Source organism: Protopterus annectens, chromosome 16.part0 (assembly GCF_019279795.1).
Source record: "Protopterus annectens isolate FY-2018-M chromosome 16.part0, PAN1.0, whole genome shotgun sequence".
Taxonomy (NCBI): domain Eukaryota; kingdom Metazoa; phylum Chordata; order Ceratodontiformes; family Protopteridae; genus Protopterus; species Protopterus annectens.
In genome coordinates, this window is record NC_056750.1 from 439956863 (window position 1) to 439984165 (window position 27303).

A 27303-nucleotide genomic window follows, 5' to 3' on the forward strand; every position below is an offset into this window, starting at 1 on the left:
ATTTAAATAGAAAGCTGAAGTGTTGGGTTTCTACAGTTGCTGGACTGTTTTATTAAGTACTGTTTTGATATCCTTCATCAATCACTGTTGCAGTGTGGCTATATTCGGAAGGGGTACACTTTCTTTTGTCAAAAACACAAACCATCAAATTCCTAATTAAAGAACTCAATAAATTGAAAGCTAAATTCAGCGAATGATCACTTTCGCAAATTTTTTCCCACGGAAACTAACTATTTGGCCATTATTGGGAGTTTGCCATTTTCCCCACTGTAGTGCAGTCTTGTAGTTGGTATATTTAGTTAGGGGGGTGTGGGGGTGCAGCCCTCCTCCACTTGGGTGTGTTTTAAATTATGTGGTTCTAGTGACGATCGCTAGGTTGGTCCACTACTTAGTTTCCTGGGAAAAAATTCACAGAAGTGATCATTTGCTGAATTTAGCTGTCAGTTTATTGAGTTTGAGAAATAGGCATTTGATGGTTTGTGTTTTCAACAAAATGATATAAACACATTTTGGAAGTATTTTGCCAAGGATACTGTATGCCTGGTCAGCATGCCAAAGCTTGGGTGCCTTCCTCTCATGTTAGTACGTCCGACCTATGACCAAAGCTAAGTGGTGCATAAGGAACTTATGGCATGAAAATCCTTCCTTGTTACCAGCCTGAACAGTGAGAATTTCTTTGTCCGGTCGATCTGTCAGCTGTGTAACCTGTGCCAGTTTCTATTGTGAGTGGGCAGAAAAGTATCCCTTTTGGGAAGCCTTCCTGTTTTCTTCAACTTTTGCCTGAAGCCTTTATTTTTCATGTCAGCTAAGAGGGGTAAATGCAACTGCTAGAGGCAGATAACATAAAGAGAGACTTGTTTAGGACTTAGTCACAACAGGAAGAGTTTTCCATTTGTAAGTCCTGTGTCCCTAAAACTTTTATGAGTTGCTTACCTTCTCTTAACATTTATTTAAAGAACCAGAAACTAAATGAGCTCATGAGGGGAAAGATGGCCTTTGAATCTTCTCAGGTGGACATCCCCTTACAGCCAAAAAATATGCTGAAAAACTTGAAGCTCAATGCTTCTGTTGTCCAGTCATATATGGATGTCTCTGTTTGTGTTGTTTAATGAACCCTCAGTCCACCTGGTTTTAGCTGCTGTTCCTGCCATCCTGGCCCCCACTGGAGACCAATAAGATGCAGCATGTAGGTACATACAGCACAACCAATGTTCTGACTTGAGTGCTCTCAAACAATCTGGAAATATAATCGGTGATAAGTATAATTCTTGGCACTTTAACTTTTCAGAGTTCTGCATTGTCTGAATGTTTGCCTGAATTATTTTATATATTTGCTGACTTAATGTTCATTCTACCTATTGCAGAGAGAACATTTGAGAAGGCCAACCCACTTAGGTTCTTAACCTTGATTTATCTTCTGCCCCTCCTTCCTCCCCTTGCACTTTACTAACAAAGAAAATCTCCTTGTGTTCTGAGTGCTGAGTGTGCTTCTCAGCTGATAAGTATATTTTTGGCACTTCTTAACTGTTCAGAGTTGAATAAAGCAACAATTGAATTTAGTTCAGAATACATTTTGAATAAATTGCATTTATTTAAACTGTTTGCTTTATTTTTAGTGCTGTTTTAGCTGCTTTCTGAAAAAAAAATCTGTTTGTTTCCTGCCTTTCCTGTAACTAGTCTAGTCCAGATACAGATTTGCTGTATCCAGGACTGTTGGTAAGTTTCTGAGCCCCCCAAGCCTTTCTGTTTTGGAAAAAAGTCTTCTAGCTTATCAGTGAGAGTGGTAAGCACTAGGTAGCCTGTCTACCACAAGAGGAGTGGTTTCTGGCCTAGAAATCGTAGATTATTGGCCATTTGGGCAGTTTTTTCCATCTCTTTCAACTTTTTGGATTAAAAATCTACATCTGCGCGTGTTTCCTACATTTCCAGTAACTAATCTAGTCCGGATACAGATTTGCTGTGCCCAGGACTGTTTGTAAGCTTCTGAGCAGTGCCAAAGTCTGCTCTTCAATTTTTTCCTTAGATCTGCTAGTTCTCTCCTTTCCTGCACTTTTACTAATTTATTAGTTTAGCACTTTACCAGACGTCTTGTAGCAATTATTGTAGCACACAAAAGTGCTACCAGCACTAAACGTTCTACAAGGAAACAGCTTCAGTATTTATTAATGCCACTCCTCCAGGCTTGTCTAAAGGTCAGTTCCCTGTGCTTTCTCCTATTAACCTGGTGAATTTGGGCATCCTGAGGCAATGCAGCAGCTTCCTCATGTATACTGACAACCCTCTCCTCTTACCTCCCAATGCTCAGACTTGTGAGAGATACACTTATATATCCATATTGGAAGCCATGGACTTGCCAGCCAAGACCGGAATAGCTGGTCAAGAGGTGAAGGTCAACACTTGCACCACACCACGTGGAACACATAGCCCTCCAGAACACACACCAGCACTGCCTTCACATAAAAACACAAACCACATACCCACATTTGCAGAGGCTGTCAATAAAAATCTACACAAACAGCAGAGACCTCCAGGGCAGAAATGCACCCGACCACCACAACACTAATGACACGACACATAACTCTGCTAAACAATGTGCCACTCAACCAAAGCACCTAAGGCAAAACAGCATGCCCAAATCATACATGACTTGATAGTGAGGCACACTGATGCCACACTCACTAGGTTGAATAAGGAGAAAGTAACAGTCAGCTGCCTGTCAGGTGACAGGATCCCCACATAACGCATGCACTGAGGTCCCTCAACAACAGGTACAAATATGACTCTGTCATTGCACATGTGGGTGTGAATGACCTGAGAATGTACCTCCCTGAATTACATGAAAAGAGACATGGAGGAGCTCTTGGATTATGTAGCCCATGCGGGTATGACCCTAGCCCTGAGCAGTATCCTACCATCACCCAGAATGATACCACAGTACAAGCAGAAAATTATTGATTTCAACAATTTGCTAAGTTTCTGGTGTCATTCTAAGGGGATCCAGTATCTGTCTGCCTGAGATGACATGATTGACAGACCTCGATGCTTTGCCAGAGATAGCCTGCATCTTTCACCCCTGGGCTTCCGGATACTGACCAAGGCTGTTGCGACCCCTATAGTACCTTTATAGGCAGTGTTCCAAACACTAAATTATCACCGTGACAGCTGCAAACAAATGCAATCTGAGAGTCATGCTGCTCAACGCTAGAAGTCTAAATCTCAAAATGCACTCGCTCAAAGCACTCCTTAAAATGGAGAACATCGTCATTTGTGTTGTAACAGAGACCTGGTTCAAGGCAGCAGAAAGCACCCCTGCACTACCAGGCTATAACTCATTCCACACCTTTCGCCCCCAGAACTTGGACCGAAGCTCCAAAGGCTGTGGTATTTCCATATTCATAAAGGATGCACACCCCTTCAGACTGTTAGCCTAACATAACACATCTGAGATTCTTCAGGTACAGCTAACACGAAGTAAGACAGCGATTCAGGTCGTAGCCTGCTATAGGTCCCCAACCATGTCCCAACACTCACACTCCACATTCCTAAGCACCCTGGAGAATATTAGGGTCCAACCTAACACATTCATACTGGGCAACTTCAACTACCCCTCCATTAACTGGGAAAACTACTCATGTACCAATGCTTTCTGGAATTCATTAATTCCAATGCTCTGGACCAGCTCGTTCTTACCCTCACTAGAGGTAGCAACATCCTTGACCTGGTCATTACTAACATGGGCGACTGTTGCTCTACACCAATAGTCAACTCCTCCCTGGTTAGATCTGACCACAAACTAATCACCTTGGAAATCCACATCTCTCCCACTCACCTCACACAAAGGTAACCACCATAAAAAACTTCTCCAAAGCTAACTTTGGGCTCCTAAAAACAGAGGTGGCTAACTTCACAGCACCCATGCAAATGGAGAATAGTTGCATGACTGCCAAATCATACACCAATGCACTGTATGGACACGTACACAAATGTATGGATCTCCATACCCAAGAGAACTAAGACGCTCCCCTGCCATAAACAAACTCTACAACAGAAGGAGGAAACTGACTGGAAAATCCCCGTTATTAGCCTAAACAAAAGGTTGAGATCCCTCATCAAGTCCTCTAAAGCTAGTTATGAAAACAGAATTGCAGCACATAGTAAAGGCAACCACAAGGCCTTTTATAGTTATGTAAAAAATCTCCATGGTAATGCCCAAATTTGCTCTGAGCTACTGCACAATGGTACCTCCTATACTGAGCCAACAGATGTTGCCAATATACAGGCCAACAGATTCAGTGCTAACTTTACCCCCCCCCCCCCCCCAAGGATCAATCACAATACCACTAGATTGCCAGGCACCCAGTATTACTGCTGCACAGGTTAAAAAAGCACTGTCCAAGGCCAAGAATACAGCCTCTATGGGACTTGACAATATCCCTGGCTGTGTTCTACATGAACTACAGAGTGAACTGGCACCTCACCTGTGTGCCCTGTTCAATCACAGCCTCACCCCAGGCTTTGTTCCTACCGAATGGCGTACTGCTACAGTCATCCCTCTCCACAAAGGAGGAGCAACTGCAGACTCCCAGGAATCATCGCCCCAATTAGCCTAATGAGTCTGATATGTAAGGCTATGGAAAGCATCATGGACCTAATAAACAAGGATATAGGGAATCTCAAAACTCTAGATCCTACACAGTTTGTTTTTGCGAAGGGTGGATCATGCCTTCTCAACTTGGTCGACGACTTTGAGTCAGTCACCCGAGCTGTAGATGAAGGCAAGGTGGTTCATACAGCCTACCTTGATATGGCCAAGGCCTTTGATACCATTCCCCACTCAGGAGTCATAGTAAAACTCACTAAGCTAAGCATCAACCCGTATATCACTAGGTGGGTTCCAAACTGGCTCACAGATAGAACCCACAATGTGAAAGTAGCTGACTGGAAGTCAGACTGCCGACCAGTCACGAGTGGAGTCTCACAGGGTTCTGTCCTGGGTCCTCTCCTGTTTGGTATCTTCTTCTCAGAAGTCCAGGCCAACACGAAGGGACTCTGGCTGACAAAGTTCCCAGGCATTTTCAAGTTGGGAGCTATTAACTCCCCAAATGATGTTGACATCCTACAGAAAGGCCTCAATGACAACAATGACTGGTGCCAGAACCATGGCCTTAAGCTCAATGCCAAAAATTGTCATCATTCCCCTTAGGAAAAACACAGTTCCCTTGAATTACCACATTGATGGTAGTCCACTGAACACAGAAGGTATTATAAGAGATCTGGGAACACAGGTTGACAGCAGCCTCTCTTTTGACCACCACATTGCCACTGTGATCAGAAAGTCCTTCTATGTGGCACATCTCATTACTAAGGGTTTTGCATCCAGGAAGAAAGAGGTCATTGTTTCCCTCATTAAGCCAGTTATAGAGTACAATGCCCCATTTGGCATGTACCTCACTAGACACCTGCAACAACTTGAGAGGCCGCAAAAGTACCTCACAAAGAAGATCCTAGACCTTAAACAGTTGTCCTATGTGGACAGACACAAAACAACTATTTTCTGTCTCATATCACCTACTTAGATGTGATCTCTGCTTGACTTACAAAGCCATGTCTGACTCAGCTCTGTTAGAAATGCTACATCTAAAGAAATCCCAATCCCTCCGCACCACACGCTCCAGAGACCTCAACCTCACTACCACAATCAACAGAACATGCTGGAGGGACAGGGTCATAACCCACAGACTGCCCATGCTATAGAATAGACTTCCCATACATGTCAAGCAGAACACCTCACTGGCCCTCTTAAAAAGAAATCTTGATGAGTGGATGGGAGATAGAAAATTCACCCCGGGGATCACTCCAGTAGCTCTACTCAAAAGAGGCACTAGGAATTAAGGTTGGGTGGCACGATGCCAGCGTAATCCTATGGGCTAGGCTTGTAAAGGCTGCAGGGCCCTTAGCCTAGTACACACTTATGGAGCCAAGGGCATACCTCAAATCCTAGTCAGAGAGGTGCATCACAGGTCAGATCCTTTCTGGTATGTCCATGCTGATGCCTTCTTCAAGAAAAAGGAAGAAGAAAACTAAGGATTCTTCTCCTTCTGCTCATTTTACGCTTAATGAACTACATAAAGAATGACATGACTTTTCTAACACCTTTTTAAGGAAATTATATCTGTAAAGCCCCCTTAGTTTTTTTCTTCTCCTGCTTTTTACTCCCCTCATAAAAGGGGCAGGGACTCCTCTGATGAAAAATCTGAATCGGAGATGTGAAATATCTGGCTTATTTCTCCCAAATCCATTCTCTAGTAGGCTTTGTGTCAGATGATCTGGCTGCTATGTTTTCTTACTCTACCTTGGAAGAGTTTTCCTTTGGGGGCACAGTTTTGAAAATGATGCATCATTTTCATTTGGTGGGAGGGAAAGCGAGTGTCTGTCCAAGGAAGGTGTTATGGCTTGCTGTGCATGGGAGTTCCCAAGCCTTCTACAGTCCGACTTCTCATATGTTAGAGGCTTTACAATACACTTTCCCCACAGCTTCTTTAATACCAAAATCCCAACCTCTTCTATTTAAAAAAAAAACACCCCAGATACATGCGCACACACACACTTCTTTACAAAAATCCTTCGACATCCAGCAGTAATTTTTGTAGAATCTGACAAACACACCAAACTGCTTCCGTCTTCTAATGCACTGTCCATTAACAAAGACAGTTGGACCAGGATAGATAGAGAAAGAAAGTGCACATTTCTGTTATACTTTCTTTCCATGCCATTAACTATCAAACTCCTGTATTTAGATATCTTTTATCTACTCTGGGGGATATGAACAAGTTACTGTCGGGCATACCTGAGTCAGATAATAAATCTTTTTTGTCTTTCCTCAGTTCAGCCACTCTTGTGGCCGGACACCATTAAATGCAGTTATGATACTGCTGATATATCATCTAGAGCTAATGCTCCTCTACTGCTACTGGGTCTGTTTTAAGGAGGTCCTTTTGGTAAAGGTTACAGTCTTTGCCAGAAGATGGCAAAATCTGACTTTTAGATTTACGTCTGAATGGTGAATATCTATTTGGCCTAACAGTTGCTGAAATCTTCAAGGACCAGCAGGAAAGGGGTAGAATTATGTAGGATTTTAAGCAGACATTGCTTCTTATCAAAATTCTAGAGAAGTACTCCTTTGAAGGCTGGACCATTGTTTGAAAGGACCAGAAAACCCAGCAAAAGGGTGAAAAAATTTCCAAGAAAAATCAAGTTCAATATTAAAGTACCCGAGGGGGTACCTTTCCTAACAGATCAACTGGTTTATGACTGCCTGCTTCAGTATCCAACCTTCCACCTCAGCCTGTTTTCCCCTTTCTCTGTCTCTCAAGGACATTTTCTTATTCCCTTCCAGTGTGAAGACTTGTAACATCAGATCAGTGGGCGGTCATTATCATAGAGAAAAGAGTACAGGCCTCCTTGGCTTCTTCCTCCCACCTATTCTGGTATTCGACAAGAGCCTCCACTGAAAGAACACGTGATTCTACCCATTGTGCAAGATTTGTTCTGTCAGAGAACCATAGATCTAGTTCCCGACTACAAGCAAAGATAGGGGTTATAGTCATTTTTTTTCTTTTTCCTGGTTCCAAGAAAAGAGAGCATGTGGAGGCCCATTCTGGATTTATCAGTCCTGAATACCTTCTTAATGGGACCAAAATTCAAAGTATGGTCTCTCTGCAAACTCTTCTCCCCGTGATACTACAAGCTTTCATGGTTACCCTAGAATCTAGGATGCCTATCTTCATACTCCCATTCATCCAGAACACAGAAAATATTTAAGATTTTGTGCCTTAAAATTTCATGTTCAATTTCCTGCTTTTCGTGTTGGTCTTTCTACAGCTGCAGTGGTACTTACCAAATGATTATCCCAGTCATAGCATTCTGCAAGCTCCAAGGTATACATATCTACCTGTACCTAGATGATTTCTCCAGGTGTCCACAAGAAACAAACCTCTACAAGATCTTAGCTTACCATGGACCTTTTTCATTGCATGGGTTCCATTCTAAACTTGAAAAAAATTGTCATCCTACCATCTTAGGATCTGTTTTTTTCTATGCTGCCTGCTGACCACAGTCTCCATTATTGCATATGTTCCTCAGGACAAAATCCATTTAATGACCTCTTATTTCCATTGTCTCCATCCCTTGAAATTGAACTCAGAGAGAGAGGTACATGGATTCAACCGTTCCAATGATTCCTTTTGCCACACTCCATATGAAGATTCAGTGCTACCTCGAGTCCATTTGGGCACATCACTATCACCCCATGAACTTCCCAATTCCTTTCTTGCCCTAAATGGAGAAGGAACTCCTTTGGTGGATCAGCCAGATATCACTCAGTCCAGGAGTGCACTTTTTGATGTCCTCTTTTTACCAAGAAGATGCCACTGATGCTTCAGATCTGGCATAGGGAGAACATTATGTAACTATGAGTTCAAGGTGTATGGTCAAGGCAGGACAGGAACAACCACATAAATGCAAAGAAAATGAAATAACTGATCCTGGTTCTTTTTGCATCACCTTTGGTCTCCAGGAACCCACCGCATCACCACAGACAATACTGCTGGAATGTGGTACATAAACTATTAGGATGGGAAAAAATAATTTTTGCAGACATGCCATGACAGCTTGAGAGAGTTATCCAGTGCAGTGTCTTCCTTCTAGAAGTGTACATTCCCTTGCATGAATACAGTGGTGGATTACTTGAGCAGAGATCCAAGAGAGAGATCCTGTTTCAGATTATGCATCCTTGGGAATCTCCTCAAATGTATCTGTTTTCCTTCCCTCTGTACAGTCATCTCAGACTGTTGTGCTCCAGAATTCCATGCCCAGAGGCTTGGAGAATGGATGCCATGCCAATCATTTGAAAAGGAAAATTCCTTTGTTTTTTTCCTCCCTTTCCTCTGATTCTGAAGGCCCTTCTCAAAATTAAAGACATCTTGAAGATGCTGTTGGTTGATCCCCTTTTGGCCCAAACAACATTGATTCTCTTTTCTCTTCCACCTGATCAAGAGCTATCACCACAACTTACCCCACTGGATAGACCTGCTCACAACAAGGGCTCTGTTATTCACCCAAGCTTGCAAACCCTAAACCTGACAGTTTGGATGCTAGGATTTTGATACCATTTAGTCACCTATTCTCTGTGGATACATAACAGGTATTTACAAGAGGCTAGAAAAACTGCTGCAAGAAAATCTTATGTTTCCAAATGGAAGAAATTTTCTATTTGGCTCTGAAAGAAAACTCGGCACTTTCATCATCTGAGTGTTCTTTTTGTCTGTCCTATCCTGCGTGAGCTGCTCAATTCAGTACTGGCATACTCTTCCTTTAAAGCTCATTTGTTTGCCATTTTTGCCTGGTTGCCTTTAGACTTGTCTCTTTTAGCAAATTTTGAAATCAAATAATTTTTTTAAAAGCATCCTTCATTTGTGCCACCAAGAAAATTTATTACTCCTCCTTGGGACCTGAATTATGTTATGAAAAAGTTTGAGCATGCTTCTTCTTCCTCTCTAACATGTTGTACACCGAAGACGGTCTTGCTGGCAGTCTCACTTTAGTAAAGAGAGTTTGAGCTGCAGGCCTTTATGGCTTCTCTTCCTGTTGTCAGCTTTCTCAAGGACAGGGTATCCTTTGGAGCCAATCTGTCTTTTCTGCTTAAAGTTGTAAATGAAATGTTTCTAAAACAGTCTCTTAACTGTCCTGTCTTCTCCAGAATTTTACACTTCCTAGATGTTCAAAGATAGCTCAGATTTTCTGTAGACTAAGGCTATTAGAAAAAATTATCAGATATTCATCTCCCCTCAGAATAAAAAATAGGTTGCTCTGTTTAACAGAGAATCTCCGGTTGGATTTTCTTGTCTATTTCATTTTGTTGTTTTCTTGGAACCCCCCCAAACCAAGTCAAAGCTCATTCCACCAGGGCTATTAACTCTTTTGGCGCCTTTGTCAAAGGTCTGGATTCAAATTCTATTTTAGAGGCAGACAATTGGTCTTCCATTCACGCATTTGCAAAACATTATAAAATTGATACAATTTCCAGGGACAGAATTGGTTTGGCTATATCTATCCTCCAATGAATGCTGTACTCCAATTCTAGTTCAGTCCTACTTTTAGACATTTGAAAAAGCTTTGGGAAGCTTCCTGTATGTTGTAATACTGCAGCAGTGGTCAGTGAAGGACGTGGTAAGTTGTGTAAAAACTTACCCTACCAGTAGATGTCTGAGTAGATCACTGTAGCAGTTTGCACCTTTCTTTCTTTTCCTCTTTTTTCATACATATTTTTTACTCCTTTTGGCTGAGATGGGATCTGCTATACATTTCCCCCACTCCTTGATGACATGTCTTAGTTTCTCCACTCTTTTTAGCCCTGGGGCAAGAAAGTCCTGAGGATTTTCTTGCCCATGGGACACTTACATTCCACTTACCATTCTCTCACTTGGGTTGTAAGTTGTATGTGTACAGGAGAGGAAGGTACCTAAGTTTTGTTGTGCGGGCTGGACATAGAGTACATTTGGCAGAATACGTCTCATATGTAAATACTGAGTACTTAATACCACTGTACTTTCCCTGTGATAAATCTACTGATTTATTAAGCACTGTATTGCTTCCCTGTGCTAAACTACTGTTTCCATTTTAATTATTTGCACCTCTGTTATTTTAACGCAAAGTCTTCGCCAAATGTGTGGGCAGTCTGAGAAAAAGTAATGGATTATTCGGTGGAAAGGGAGACGCTGCTGTTTCTAGGAAGCTAAAGTCAAAAGCTGCTTGTTCATAAACTATGCTGTGCAAATCTCTACTTCAAGCAGGGGTGCCCAAACCTGCACTGGATAGATGCAGGCACTTCAGTTGAAGTTTTACTCTTTGCAAGCTTATTTAGAGCTATACCTATTAGCAGACAGTGCTAAGGTATTTCCTCCTGATTCAGGACCAAATGAATTTACTTTTAAGCTGTTTCCATCATAATAGAGCAGTTCTAATACTTAACTGCAAAGTTAACAAAGCTTTAGAGTACTCACTAATATTTAATAATCTGAACATTTATGGATTTAATAAAGAAAAGAAGCATTTCAATACGTTATGGACAACATCAAAAAGTAGTTAAGATACTGAAAAAGACTGTGAGTAAAACAAATGTATCTCGTAAACTTAGTTTGGCATCAGAAGTTATGGATAATTGCAAATCCTTCTTTACTTATGAAATAGTACCCAGCAGTCCTCTGAACTTGCTTATAATGGCATTACCTACTTGTATCCAGTGAGTACTACAAATATTTTAGCAAACAGTGCAAATTTCACTCCAGCGATATCTATTGAAATCCCACATATTAATTAAAGAAGTATTTGCAATTATTAAATATTCTTTACTTATGAAATAATACCCAGCAGTTCTCTGAACTTGTTTATAATGGCATTACCTACTTGTATCCAGTGAGTACCACAAATATTTTAACAAACAGTGCAAATTTCACTCCAGAGACATCTATAGAAATCTCACATACATACTTGCTTAATTAAATTAATTAATTAATTAATTAATTAATTAATTAATTAATTAATTAATTTAACTGGGGTAGAGCTCTGATCAAGTGACCAAATACAGTCTCAGCCTGGGGTCAGTATTATCATCAAATATCCATAAAGATCTCCAACCCCCTATCATCCCTAAAGAACAGTTGCTAAAAGTACTCTCCAAAACAAAAAAATGCATCCTCTGTGGGATCTGATAACATACCAGGCTGCCTGCTGATCATCACTAATCTTGTGCTGGTGGACCTGCTCCTGCAGTTGTTTGGCCAGAGCTTATCCACTGGCTTTGTTCTTGTGGTATGCCACATGATGGTTGTGACATCACTTTACAAGGATGACCACACCACAGACCTTGTAAATTACATACCCATCAGCCTAATGAGCCTAATATGCAAGTCCATGGAAGGAGTCATAACGGTCTTGATAAACTATGATAAGACTTGACCCCCAGCAGCTTGGCTTTAAAGGTAGATCTTATCTAATTAATTTGGTAATTTATTTGAGCAGGTAACACAAGCCGTGGACTGTAGTCAGTGGAGAAATGCACAGGCAGTTTGTCTATGGACATAGATGCACATTGATGTTATGGCCTTATGGTCTGAGGTGAGGCAAAAGTTAGGGCATAAAATAGAAAAAAATATCAAACTTTCAAATATGGCAATTGCTGTCAGCATGATTCACACACTGGCAGTATGGGTTCAGCAAGCCAGTAGGTGAATTAATGAAAGGATGAGTTATAAAGGTGAGTGGAGACTTGATGGTTTGGTTTGGGTTGGGAAAGGTAAAATGGTAGTTGAAAAGTGACGTGTGTGCGTGTACATATATACATATATACGTGTGTGTGTATTTATATGGTGTCTATGCCCTTAGTCAGTTTTATGTTAAATCTGTCTCTGTTTTGTTGATGCACTTTGGTCAACTTTGGTGCAAGATCACACAGTCCCCGGGAGTGGGCAATATTCCCCTTTCCCAGGGAATGTGCATTCTCTGAGTTAGTATATATAAATAGTAGAGATTGTGGAGCATATGTGCAGAAACATGTTGATGTTAATGTTAGCAACCTCAACATAATGGCAGTTTTAAGAATGCCGCTATATATCTATCCATCATACCTCTCAGAGCAAGAAATCTGGACAAAGCCTGGCAAAATGGAGGGACAGAGGTCCAAAAATAGGGACCAATTTTAAATATTGCTGTTATAGACTTAGAAAGTTGCTAGAGTAGCAGGGTTTGTGTTAACATCCATTTTCTGAAGGATTCGAAGTCTGAAACTCCAATGTATGTTATTATTTAGTGACTTCAGTCCTCAGATCATCCCAGTGATTTGCCAGAAAACCACAGATTTTATGAAGAATAGACCAAAACTATGAGGCTGAAATCTGGACAGTTGAGAGGTATGCTATCCATACATACATACATATATATATATATATATATATATATATATATATATATATATATATATATATACATATACATACACACACACACACACACATACAGGCGCTGAATCTAAATTGCTAAGGTGGATTATGAACTGTTTAGCTGATAGTGTACCAAATGGTAACATTTGAGTGAAAAACTGTCTAGTAGACTGTCTAGTGCTTGTTATTGGGCAATCTGTGAACTTTGGTGATCTCACTGTAATTACAGAATAAAATGTGTGTATCAATAACCCAAAGAAAGGGGTATTACTGGATGGTGCTAACCTTGGAGACAAATTTTGACTTTAAGAATTAGCAGGACAATAGAGAAATGAGCAGAACTGCATGTTTTGATAAGAGGAATCATGAAGTAAATTGTTACATCAATGTATTAGTTTCAGTGGACAATAGAAAAGAAAATATTTTAACTCTGATCAATGCACGCTGAAAAATACAGTGTGAAACCATAGTTCCAAAGGCCAATAAAATTGGTAAACAATATATCGAAGATGGATTTGATAGTAAACAAGATTTCTAAGATGGATTGGATAATGCGTCAGTATGTTAGTCTTATTAGTAATTCTTAAAATTCTTAATCTTTAGTAATGGAAAATCATTGCTTTAATCATGTCACAGATATGTATATTAGGATTAAGAACAATCAATTGAAAATAAATTAAGGCATGAAATTAATGTGATGGGTCTAAAAGTTTTAAGAGATTGGATCAAAACTGATAGTTACAGCTGTAGAAGAGAAGACCTGAAGAAATGAAAATGGAAAAGTGGATCTATGAAGCTCTATTTTTTGAAAGTACTGAATAACTAGGTTACGAAAATTGAAATTCTTTTCCATTGCAAATGTTATAACCTGATGTCAAGTAATACTGGGAATATATGATTGAGCTTTTTTAATTTTTCCAACCAAAACTTATTGGTAAGGTCAGTATCAGAAGGCAGTTACGTTCAAGATAAACAGTAACATTAATCATATTAAAAAAATGCACTACATTATTTCAGTACTTGCTAATCTCATAAAATGAGCTTTTATCTTCATGATTGAAGTAAAAAAAAAAAAAAAAGCGACCTTCAAGCAGAATAAAGCAAAAAAAGTATAATAAGGCTGTCTATGATTAAAGTTGTATTGCTTACCATAATCCCTTTGTTGGGGGGAGGGGGTCTCGCTATGCTTCCTTTTTCTTTTAACTGAATTTTTGAAACCCATAACAAAAGATCCAGTAAGATTTTCCAAAAAACCCAGTGTTGTGAGCTCAGACACAGTTTACAACTCAGTTATCCTATATAAATTCACAGTCCCAAAAGATGTGTAACCAGTCACTGAAGGCACCTCTCCCACACTGCTGGCATTCCAGGCTTTTACCTAGAAATATCCATGCTAACAAGTATGGTATGTAGAAATACTTTAAAAGCTATTGCCAACCAAAGAATCTAATCTTTGCTGATTTAGCATCATAACCTGGATATTAGCATCAATTTTTGTCATGTTTCTGGTAAAATCCGAGCGTGGAGTGCCCTTTCCATGATTTTATACATTTTTCTGTTTCTTGCAATCTGCCACTGAGCAGTATGTTATTTGCAGAGCTAATAGCATTACTCAGAGGAGTTTCTTCCCCTTGCCTCCATAACCCACGTGATGTTAAGACATTAGTCAGTCTGCTCGCCTCTTGATCACTTTAGCTTAAAAAATACTCACTAGCTTTTCACAGTATTGCCTCTGAACCTGGTTCATATTTAAATTCTAGGCAAACTGATCCCAAGTAAGTAAGATGCAATTGTTTTTCTGAACTGCACACTTTAATCAATATGTGGCTGAGAACTTTAAGATTTTTCAGCTTCCAGCGTTTGGTGAATCCTGTCTGAAATACCTCCTTCATTCGGGCTTTAGTGTCACTGTTCATAAATCTTGTACCACAGAATTCAGCAAAACTGTACCAGTGAGGAAGAGGTGACATTAACAGTAATGCTTTTTCGTAAATCAAAAAAAGTCCAAAATGAAAAACGGAGAATAAAATCCAATTCTTGAGCCAAAGTTTATTCAAACAATGCTCCACGTAATGAATATACCACTCTAAATAACTCTCTATATTAAAACATAAACGCTATTAAACACACGCATTTTCGTCTGTTAAAATCAGACTTCATCAGATGAACTATTAATTAGATTACACTCCTTTTATAATCTGACCAATGACTTCAATTAATGAACATAATTTAAACAATTAACAGTGTTACAATTACTTTTAATACTTGCTTGAGTAAATATAATTCCTTATCACTTGAAAAACGATCTTTCTTTAAAAAATATTAAACAAATAAATACTTCTCCATTAATTAATATAATTTTATTCCCCTGCATTTATAAAAAGTTAAAAATATCTATGTTAATAAATAATTCATTTAAAATTCTATAATGTTCAACTGCCCTCTAGTGGAAATTCATGATGTTAAGTTGTCAATCTCGCCTTCATTCTTGCTGGATGGGTTCAGAGCGACTCGGCCAATACTAAAGCTCGAGAGCTAATTCCACCGGCTCGAGGCTCCCCTATATCCCACAATGCTAGGCGGTAACTACCCAGATCTCGTTTGCCACTTAGCTGCGAGGTGCTTTCTTCTACCGGCTCTGGCAGGTTAGTGAGTTTTTTCTAGTTAAAAACTTCAAATATCTACCCCTATCCTTTTTAGTTTAGTTTAGTTTATAGTACAGGGTATCCTTTTAGTTTATATCCGGTCTCCCTCATTTTTATCCCCTTTTATTCCCTTTTAACTTATAGGCTTTTGGCCCACTCCCCTTTTTTCCCTTGTCATTTAAGTGTGATTGGGTTTTTTCTTTTGGTTAAAGGGTGTGTCTGTGTCCTTAGATATACAGTCTTTTAGGATGTCTAAAGACTCCAAGGTCTCAGGCTTCAAGAAGTGTGACTCGTGCTGTCAGAAAATGTCTCTGACAGACGGTCACACTTCTTGTGTCTATTGCCTGGGACCTTTGCACCTGCAGGACTCCTGTGCTGTTTGCCATGCATTCAGCCCGAGAGTCCTGCAGGAACGCAAAAATAAACTTATTCTTCAAGGCTTATTAAAGCCTGAAGGCCCCTCGACCCAGTCTGAGTCGGCGAAGCCTTCAAAGACTTTCAGGCCGTCGGCTGCAGCTTCAGAGCCGTCTGCTGGGAGCATCAAGGCTGCTTCGACATCGGCTCCGGCTGGAGTCGATGTTTCGAAGACTCAAACCGTTACCTCGGCTCCGGCCAGAGCTGAGGTTGCTAAGACTCAGTCGGCTCCGATAGTCTTATTGGAGCCACCTTCAAAGAAGAGGTCGAGGTCCCCTTCCATCGGCTCCATCCACTCGGCCCCGGGATCCCCTCTTCTGTCGGAGCTGAGCCATAGGTCCCATTCCTCTCGGTCCTCCAGGCTGTCCGACCATGACTTACAAAGGGTGATGAGTAGACTTCTCAAGTCCGAGGCACTGGCCCAAATGCTGCATAGCCTTACTCAACAGTCAGCGGCTATTCCCATCCCTGTTTCTGTTCCTCCTCCGACTCCCTTGAGTTTGGAGCCGAGGCTCATCGGAGCCGTGGCTGTCGGTGCGTTGGAGCCGATACCCTCCCTTTCGGCTCCGTCGTCTGCTCCGATTTCCTCTTTGGAGGGATCTTGGTGCCGGGCTTCCCTCGTCGGCTCCGAGGGGGTGAGTGGCATTGGACCCTTGTCCGACCCCGTTCTCCCTCTCGGAGCATCGGCGCTGGTGAGTTCGGCTCCAACATCGGCCAGGGAGCCATCCCTGTCGGTGCCGGGGGGGGTTCCTTGTCTCCTCAGAGCCGGGACCTTCGGCCTTGGCTGATCGGGGTGCATTCGAGGTCATGCAGAGCGTGCTAGACCCCGTGTCTACCCCACAGTCGGCTCCGTCAGCTCCTCCCTCTTCAGTGCCTGCAGTGGTTTCTACCCACCCCCTCGTACCAGACCGTAGAGAGCCAGCCCCTCAGGTTTCCTCATTGGGAATATCCTCTTCTTCCGAGGCTTCTCCTGATCCGGCAGGGGAACTCCCTCGGAAGAGACAGTGCAAGAGGAAGCACATTGACTCCCCTGAGTCTATCACCTCCGACACTGACTTGGAGGAATCTGAAGGTTCCCCTCGGTCCCCCTCTGAGGATGTCTCTTTTGGTGACATCCTTGAAATCCTTAAACAGAGGGGGAACTGGCCCGCCCTTAACCCTTCAGAGGACGAGTCGGTCTTCCTTGAGGCGTTTGGCTCTTGCCCTTCCACCTCCTGGGTGTCTCCTCCTTTTGACCCCCTCATGGAAGTGGTGGCAAGGAAGGCTTGGACGGCCCCTGATTCGGTGGAACCTACCCCAAGAAGGCCATCAAAATTTATTACTGCCCCAAAAGAGCAACAGTTCTTATCCAAAGGTGTCTCTGTTGATGCCATGGTGGTGGCCGCAGCCACTAAGAAGGAATTAGCCGATCCTTCGGTACCTGTCCATCCTCCTAATAAGGAGTCTAGGACCATGGACAGGTACAGTAAGCGGATGTTTTCCTCAGCGACCTTTGCCATGCGGTCGCTGAACTACTTGGTGTCACTTCACCCGTCTCCAGAGGGATTTACTCAAGGATATGGGTGAGGCTATGCAGGATCCAACAGCTGAGGGGTTCCAAGACAAAATGAACTCACAGTTGGCAACCTTGAATTCGATTGTCAACTCCTCCATGCGGCTTATCTCATATGCGACTGATGGGGCGAGTAGGGCCGCAGGCACAGGTGTAGCTTTACGACGCCACACCTGGATGCAGCTATGCAATTTTGCGGACCCTTTCAAGGCATCCTTCACCAATTCCCCCTTTGATGGCTCAACGTTGTTTGGACCTCAGGTGAAGGATACATTGACTAGGTGCGAGCAGGAAGGTAAGACTCTCTCTGCCGTGGGAGTCCGTTTTTCTACCCCTTCCAGACCTTATCCCAAAGGTCAGGGGGGGGGGGGATGTGGTTCCACAAACCACAAGGAGTCTCATCTGATGCACAAAGTCGATTCCCCTCTAGAGGCAGAGGGGGGGACAACAATAGACGCCGCCCTAGGGGCAGAGGTGGTCCGCAAAACCAGGGTAGCAGAGAGACTTTCTCTGATAAACCCTTTCAGCATCCCTGAGGAGCTGCCCGGCTGTCCACCTTCGGAGTCAGTCGGGGGAAGATTATCACTGTACCCAAAAGCCTGGCTTTCCCTCACTCAAGACAAATGGGTACAGTCGATCATATCCGAGGGTTACAAAATCCCCTTTATTCACATCCCATCCCAACCCAAAGGATCCCTTCCAGACGTTCCACCCAGTCTAAGGGAACAAGCAGCGTTAGAAATATCAAAGCTGCTGTCAAAAAGAGCTATCCAGCCAGTCCCAGCAGACCAGCAAGGATCCGGAATCTACTCCAAATTCTTTTTGGTACCAAAAAAAACAGAGGACTGGAGACCAATACTGGATCTCAGCAAGCTAAACAAGTATGTGAAGAAAACAAAATTCCGGATGGTCACGCTACAGTCCATTCTACCCTTCTTGGGTCAGGACAATTGGATGTGCTCGATAGACCTTCAGGATGCGTACTACCATATCAAAATGCACAGACGCTCCAGGAGGTTTCTCCGCTTCAGGCTGGGAGCCAGTCACTACCAGTTCAGAGCCTGCCGTTTGGTCTCACTACAGCCCGCCGAGTGTTCACCAAATGTATGGCAGTGGTCGCGGCTCACTTGAGACGTCAAGTATTCCAGGTGTTTCCATAGTTGGACGACTGGCTCCTTACCGCCACCACCAGGCGTCAACTTCTTCTATCCAGAGACTTTACCATCCAAGCTTGCCAAGCTCTAGGCATTTAAATAAATTTTGAAAAATCTGCCTTGTCGCCTTGTCAATCTATTACCTTTATAGGCACAGTTCATCTTTTCGCCAGACTAACAGAGCAAAGAGTATCAGATATCCGCAAACAAGTTTACCTTCTGCTTCAGTGCAACAAGATCAAAGCCAGAGTAGTCTTGAAGGCATTAGGACTCATGGCGGCTACTATTACACTCCTCCCCTTAGCTCGTTTTCACATGCGGATCCTCCAGTGGATTCTGTTTTCTCAATTGTCCTTCCAACAGCTCCCGATGTCTCACATCATCCTGCTAACCCAATCATGCAAGAATCACCTGTCTTGGTGGATGCCATCACCTCAAGTTCTCCAGGGCAGACCCTTCATCCCCCCCCCAATCGCCACGGTGACAACGGACGCCTCCCTGATCGGGTGGGGGGCGAGCATTATCAGGGCAGGACAGTCCAGGGCACGTGGCAATCTTTCGAGTGCCACTTGCACATAAATGTCTTAGAGATGAGAGCAGTGCTTTTAGCGTTGCAAGCCCTTCAGGACTCTCTTCCCACAGGGACTATTGCAATTCAGACGGACAACATGTCCGTAGTGTGGTACATCAACAAATAGGGCGGAACCAAGTCCTACCCCTTATGTTGGGAGGCACTCAGACTTTGGCAGTGGGCGATTTCTTCTCAGCGTTTTCTGATAGCAACGCACATTCCCGGGAAGTCCAACGTGATTGCTGACAAGTTAAGCAGGGCTATTCTCATGCCTCACGAGTGGTCTCTAAAAAAATCAGTGCTGGAAGAAATCTTTCAAAGATGGGGCTGGCCTTGCTGCGATCATTTTGCTACTCCCCAAAACAGCAAGTGTCACGACTTCTTCACCCTCTTCCCTTTACCAGGCCAACCCACCAGAGACGCTCTAGTCCACGATTGGCCCCGGGGACTTCTGTATGCTTCCCCCCCTTTCCACTGATCTCTCAATTAATTCAGAAAGCTATCGCCTCGAGAGTCACTATGATCCTCATTGCCCCTTACTGGCCTCGACACATATGGTTTCCGATCCTGCATCATTATCTCTTGGAGCAGCCTTGGCATCTGGACCCAGTGCCAGATCTTTTGACCCACCAGTCGGGCCAGCTGCACCACTCCCTCCAATCTCTCAGCCTCACAGCATGGTTTCTCCGATTCCTACCCTAGCCAGGCTTCCCTTAATCTCTCATTCGGTCCGTGATATCCTGATAGCCTCTCATAAGTCTTCTACCAGAAGGATTTACAATAGTAAGTGGAAGCGTTTTTCCTTCTGGGCAGCATCAAGAAATATAGACCCCTTCACTGCACCTATCCAGTCTATCCTAGACTTCTTGGCAGAGCTCTTTCATTTAGGCTCTTCCTCATCTACCATTAGAGTACAACTAGCTGCTATATCTAACTTTCATGTAGGTGTCTCGGACTCCAGTATCATGTCCCATATACTCTGCAAAGCCTTTCTAAGAGGTGTCTTTTTGCTCAAGCCCCCAATCAAAGATCCCCCCACCTCAGTGGGACTTGAATTTGGTCCTAGCGTCCTTGATTCTCCCCCCCTTCGAACCTGCGGCTTCATGCCCTCTTAAGTTGTTCTCATGGAAAACACTTTTTCTAGTAGCCATAACATCAGCTAGAAGGGTATCTGAACTTCATGCTCTTTGCAGTCGTCCTCCTTACTTAGTTTTCCATAAAGACAGGGTGTCCCTCCGGACTAATCCATCCTTCTTGCCTAAGGTTTCCTCTGAAGCAAACCTAAATCAGACTATCGATCTCCCCGTCTTCTTCCCTGATTATTTCAACAGGTCGGAACAAAAGTTACATTTTCTAGATGTTCATCGCCAACTTCGATATTATTTAGACAGGACTAAACAGTTCAGGAAATCTGACCAGCTCTTCCTGTCTTATGCGGAAGGGAAATTGGGCCTGCCAGTTTCTAAAGTGTCCCTTTCAAGATGGCTTACCTCTATAATTACCTTCATCTATGAAATCAGACATCAAAAACTGCCTTCAAGACCTAGAACTCATTCAACCAGGGCATTAGCTACATCTGTAGCTTTTCAGGACAGGCTACCAATAGATTCCATTTGTGCAGCAGCCACATGGGCTTCTCCTCATACCTTTATCTTGCATTACAAATTGGATATGGCCTCCAGAAACCGTGCCAACTTTGGTTCCACTGTTCTCAAGAGTCTGTTCCGATAAGCCACCCGGGGTAAGGTGCTAGGGAAGTGGTCCCATCCAGCAAGAATGAAGACGAGATTGACAACTTAACATTGAGAAGTTATGTACCTACCATAACGTTCCATGTTAGTTGTCGTCTTCTCGCCTTCTTTCTTGCGTCCCACCCTCCTTCCCCCTAACCTGGACAGACCGATAGGAATTTTTGGGATCTTCCTTTGAGGTTTCCTTCCCACATGTTCTACCACCTCTATTCTCCCTTTTATGTTTGTGGTAGCTTACATACAGGTTTATATAGAGGTGGGTTCCTTTTCTCTCTTCTCCATACTATGGAGACCAGAACTGCTTGGTTTTAGCTATCAAACAAGATCTGGGTAGTTACCGCCTAGCATTGTGGGATATAGGGGAGCCTCGAGCCGGTGGAATTAGCTCTCAAGCTTTAGTGTCGGCCGGGTCGGAGGGGAGGATCGGCTCCGAACCCATCCAGCAAGAAAGAAGGCGAGAAGAAGACAACTAACATGGAACGTTATAGTAGGTACATAACTTCTCATTATTGTCCTGTGGCATCCTACGTTAAAAACCTTTAAATACCTTTAAATAAAATGCTGTTTTGTATTATTAAAATCCACTAAATTGATGTTGTAAAATTTATAGAAATACAGTGTTAAAGAATGCATAAAGAAACGTATAAAAATCATTCTGGATAAATCTATTTTACAAATTATAAAATATTGTTGTAGCTTAGCTGCCCTTAATTTCAGAATCGGTATAATACTTGTGTACTCATTCAACCCTGGTGGGTTGTATGCTTCCAATGTTACTTGCCACCAAAGCTCCCTATAGTCAACTTTCTCCTCCCAGGGGCCACCTCTTATATCTCTTTGAGTGTGTTCTAACACTGTAAATTTGAAAGTGGCTCCTTTACATTCCTTGCTATGTTTAAATGAAGCATTTGTGTCCTTGCAATTCTTAATGTCATTAAGATGCTCGTATAACCTTCTCTTAAGTTTTCTTTCCGTTTTTCCTATATAGAAAGAATCGCAGGTCCCACAGGTGGCCATATAGACCAACCCCATGGACTCACAATTGTAATAATTCTTATTGTTAATAATCCATCTATCCCTGCTTGCTATATATAACCTATTAGAGTTTGAAATATAGGGGCATTGGGCGCATCTACCACATTTGTAAGTGCCCGTCTTTTTTACATCTTGTGGAGCCATAGTCTTCCTACTTTCTAAAATGTTTCTTATACTTTGAGCATTCTTGTACACTATTTTTGTTGAAATCCCTTCTAGTTTATCTATGTTAGTTATATTGATAAACCTGTCTCATTCCTTAAGAAATATTCTTTTGATGTTACTATTCATTGCATTGTATTCTAGGGTTAAAGCTGATTGAAAATTCTCTTCATTTCCCCCTTGATCTTTACATTTCTCTATTCCAAAGTCAGTTGTTTTCACAATTGGGGTGTATCTATTTTTCCTTACCCCTTCTATTTCCTGTCTTATTTCCCTAATAAGTTTTAATGGATATCCTCGATCCATAAACATTTTTTCCAAACGGTCACATTCTTTAAGAAAATCATTCTGGGAACTTGTCAATCTACTACCTCTCACAAATTGTCCTTTTATACTATTCCTTTTGCAGTCTAGGGGATGTGCACTATCATAATGTAGAAACATATTACAGTATGTAGGTTTTCTATATACTTTTGTTTCTAAAACATCTCCCTGTTTATAAATTTCCAAATCCAAATATTGCAGTACATTGTTTGATACTGTGTATGTGAACTTCAAAAAATCTGTGGTTTTGTTAAGATAAACCATGAATTCCTTAAGCTTTTCATGTCCACCAGTCCAAAATAGGACTATATCAGCCAAAAATCTGCGATAAAGGACACAATGGGATTTAAATTGGGAATTTAATACATATTTCTCTTCCCATTTAGCAAGTACTAAATTTGCATAAGTTGGGGCACATGCAGCACCCATAGCCACTCCTTGCATCTGCCTAAAAAATTCCCCATTGAAATATAAAAAAATATTCTTTAACACCATTTCCATCAACCACACATTCACCTGCTTTTCATTGTTAGTTAAAATTTTACTTTCATACAGTATTTCTTCAAACATTTCTGTACCTTCAATATACGGAATGGATGAAAAAAGGTCAATTACATCTATAGTAATAAATAAAATATTGTCCAAACCTTTAACTCTTGCAATAACTTTTAACAAATCCCATGAATCTTTTAGAATTTGTTCCCTTTCTGCCCATAGTTTTTTAACTTTGGTATCTATATATTTAGCTAGTGGATGGGTTTTTGATCCATCAGCTGAAACTATGGGTCTTAATGGGGGGTCTGGCTCATTTTTATGAATTTTTGGGATTCCAAAAATTGAAGGAATTTTAGGTTTCTCCACTTCCACCGCTTTTCATCTGGCTTTTTCGTAAATATTGATCCCCCACCTCCAATTGTAAACTCTTCCATACAGCCTGGTAGCTAGACATGAAGGTGCTGTAGAACACTGAAGTATCTCCTCTCCCATGTCACTTAAGTCAGAAATACCTGCTCCCCCAAAAAAGCAGAAAGCATCAGTGTCTTCAAGGCAATTCTTGGCTTCACCCCAAATGAGTGAAATTCTCTATAATGCTGTAACTTGAAATAAAAATGTGAAGGTAGGGAAATGGGAATTCCCTGTGTTTGCATATATGAGTAAGTACAGAGCAAAACAATTTAAGGCTTGCATTCTTTAATGAAAATGTGGTAACAGGAGGCTTCTAAAGCCAGAAAAAAATATTTTACTTTTTGTATCACTTTTACAGGTACAAGTTAACAGTAGCTGTCGGAGAGTTCCCAGTTGCATACCCAAGTATACAACTTATACCTTATTATTATTATTTTTACTTGTATAAGTATATAACTTGTATCAAGTAAAACCCTTTAGCCCTCCAAAGAAAAAGTGTCTGTAGTCTATCTTCTGTCCCCTCTGATGTGACATAATTAATTATTTTAGACTTTGGGCCTGCTCTCAGTGTAAGTGACCACTTATGCTAAGAGCAGGTCTTTTGAAATCTGGCTCCTGGTTTAAGTCTGTTTATAATTGGGCCTTACACCAAAGTAAGTCACTCATACTGAAAGCAAGACTTTTGGAATCAGGGCAGACTGACATTGTAAGCTGGCCCTTTGTCTTACTCTTATTAATCCAGTGTCCAGAAAGCCCATCAGATTTTGATAGCTCTTCAAAAAACAGATCATGCTATATTTTTGCATCTGAAAGATATGTAAAGATGAATCACATAAGGGGAAATCTTACAGCGTTGTCCCCTTCATTGTTAACCATGATTTTGAAAGACCCACAGTCTTAGCACTAGACACTGCAAGTAAATTGTGAACAAAGAAGTAGAAAGCTGACTGCTCTGCCGGGTGCATCAGCAAAATTGAAAGGAAAAAACAACCTGCCTTAGTTTTCACACAGGCAAAACAATAATAAACTGATAAAATCCCTCAGGGAACCCCACCATCAGAGGATTTTAAACAGGTAATTCCTGTTCATGCAATTGAAAGACCTCCCAATGTCAAAACTAGTAACCTTCTGTGTGACATCTTCATACAAAAAACAGTCCTAACTAAATTATCGAAGATAGTTAAGTATAGCCAGGGCCAAAACTTGTTTGATCTAAAGTGACTAATTATGGTATGTACCTAAAAATCTCTTAGTATGGGCACAGAAAGCTTGCATTCACAGCTCTGGATTGGGATTAGTCCATAAGATCCTAACAAAGTAGAGACCTTACCAATTTAAGGTATAAACCACCACAGTGGCCTGTTTTACATGTTGTGTGTGTGTTGGGGGGGCACATTTTCCCCACAAACGTAGCTGGCTAAAATAGTGAAATGTGACACATATTTGTCCTAAGCCTCAAGAGCCTTATCCAGACTCTACTGCCATATTTTGTTGTGTTTCTTCAGTTATGGGTTACTTATATTTATTATTAGTGCTACTAAGAATTTCTTAATAGAAATTAATTCTATTTTTGTCTCAAAATACATGAGGGGTACTGGCACCTACTATGTAAAATGATAAAGATAAAAAAAAAAAAATGAGCCAGCAGAGAAACATGATAACTCAGAACTTGGCTGATTGGTATTGTGGTGCAAAGCAAGCAGCCTGGGATGGGATGTTGGAGATCTGCAAGAAGTAATGCAGTTTGGGAGGTGAATGTGGCAAGTATTATAGAAACATAAATAGATAGAGAAGAAAGAAAAGGTTTCAAATTTCTTATAAAAAAAATGCATATTTGATTTGAAAACAGGAAAATTAAGAAAATGCTTTGGTTAGACATTCATTTGAAACTGACTATCCAGTCACTTATAAATATCAGGTTTTGCAGAAAGTACCACTAACATGGACGCTTTATTGTTATATGAATTAAACTGGCAAATGTAATTAAAGGAATGCAAGGTATTGGCTTTAAAGATCAAATACAAAGATTTTTTTACAGTTTCTTTTTATCATTCTGCCCTCATCTTGTAAACTGAGAATTCATATTCTAAAATGTGTATTTTTTACTTTACTTCAGTGGACCTATATTTATTAAGTTCAGTAAACTGGTGTTTCTGTTTACTGCATGTTGAGCAACTGTTCTCTTACTTCCTGATTCCATGTGTAATAGACAGCTGTTTACTTCAGTGGAACATCTGTGTTATTACAGTGTATGCCAAGTGCAAGAAGCCTTACTAGGAATTTATATGTAGTGCCTGGAGTGCCACGATTATGTTCTTAAATCAGGAAAATAATAAACTTGTTAAATGCTTCTCTTGATCTTAACAGACACTTAGGTGTCATTAAGAAGCTTTTGTTAAGCAACTCCTCTGCACTATTAATTTTAGGTGTTGCACAAGGGAAGCATATACCTTTTTCCTTATTTTTGGAATGTAGTTGTGGCAGTCCATGCACTACAAATGAATTCGTAGTAAAATGTATTGTATTTCGCATACAGTGCAATAACTCAAACATCACACTGTAGTAAATGGTTGTTTACTATGGAATGAGTACTATCTTCATCTTCACAGACATTCAGATTATTCCAAATGTTTTCATTCCAGCACTAATTCTTTGTGGTATTGCATACAAAACTCATGATACAGTAGATACATCATCGAAGTGATTCATATAACCATAGTTTTTTTTACTAAAAGTGATCAATTAATCCATCGGTAGACGACGATGATTTACTACTCTTAAGTCTGTTTTATTATATTGTATGCCAAGCACTATACCTTATTAAAAATCTTATCTTGTTCCATCTTAGTTTTGTTACCTTTCACTTGAATATAACTGTGTTTATTGGGTCTATATCACGTTGTCGAACTCAAAAACGTCATATGGTCAACACCATATGATCAAACTTTTAAATGTTTGCACGTTTTAACGGAGATCTCCGTACAGTGCAGAATGGAAAGATTTCCCTTTTCTGCACTGTAGTGCGATCTCGGAGTTGGCATATTTAATGAGCGGGGGGTGTGGGGAGGACAGGATGGCTTGCCCCCCTGCTTAAACCTTTCTGGTAGTTTTTTTTCTTTGGTTTATTTATTTTTTATTACATTTTCAAACTTTTAAAAGTTCAATTATATGGTGTCAGCCATATGACATTCTAACTTTTAAAAGTTCGATTATGTAATAGACACTGTTTATTTGCTGCTATATTGTCTGACTAACTGATTGTGCGGCATTCTCGTTACTTTCTAGGGGTTGGGTTTAGCATAATGGTTAAGGTCTTTGCCTCATAGACAGAAGGTACAGGGTCTGATTCTATCCTCAGGTTATTACCTAGGCTTAAATAGCTCTTCAGGTCAGTTAGCCTAGTATTCAGGTATGAACCTATGTTTATCATCAGAAGCTTGACCAGTAGGTGGGAAATTATAAATTCATCCATGGTTTGCCCCATGCCTTTGACAGAGGAAGACATTAATGCCCAAACTAACATACCCCCCTTCCACACATAAATAACCTCTAGAAACTTCCTAACTCACATACCCCTTCCTAATAAATGTCCATGATACATAGGAACATAATTGGGTGGGTTTGCATGGCTAGGCTTATAAAGGCCCTAGTGTTTGTTAGCCTAGTATATACCTATGACTATGTCATATAAAGTCTGCTGCAGCCTGCTGAAAACATGCAAACCCACTGCAAATTTTTTCTCCTCTCCAGTATATTGTCAGAATGTGGGGCTAGATGACATGGAATCAGGAAGT

The 27303-nt window shown here is 41.2% G+C and overlaps 1 protein-coding gene across 4 annotated transcripts in view; it reads left to right on the forward strand.

Moving 5' to 3' along the window:
• The window catches only part of DENND1A (DENN domain containing 1A), a 4751104-nt gene that overhangs the window by 635801 nt on the left and 4088000 nt on the right, over nucleotides 1–27303 (forward strand). The gene's annotated exons all lie outside the window — the stretch shown is intronic.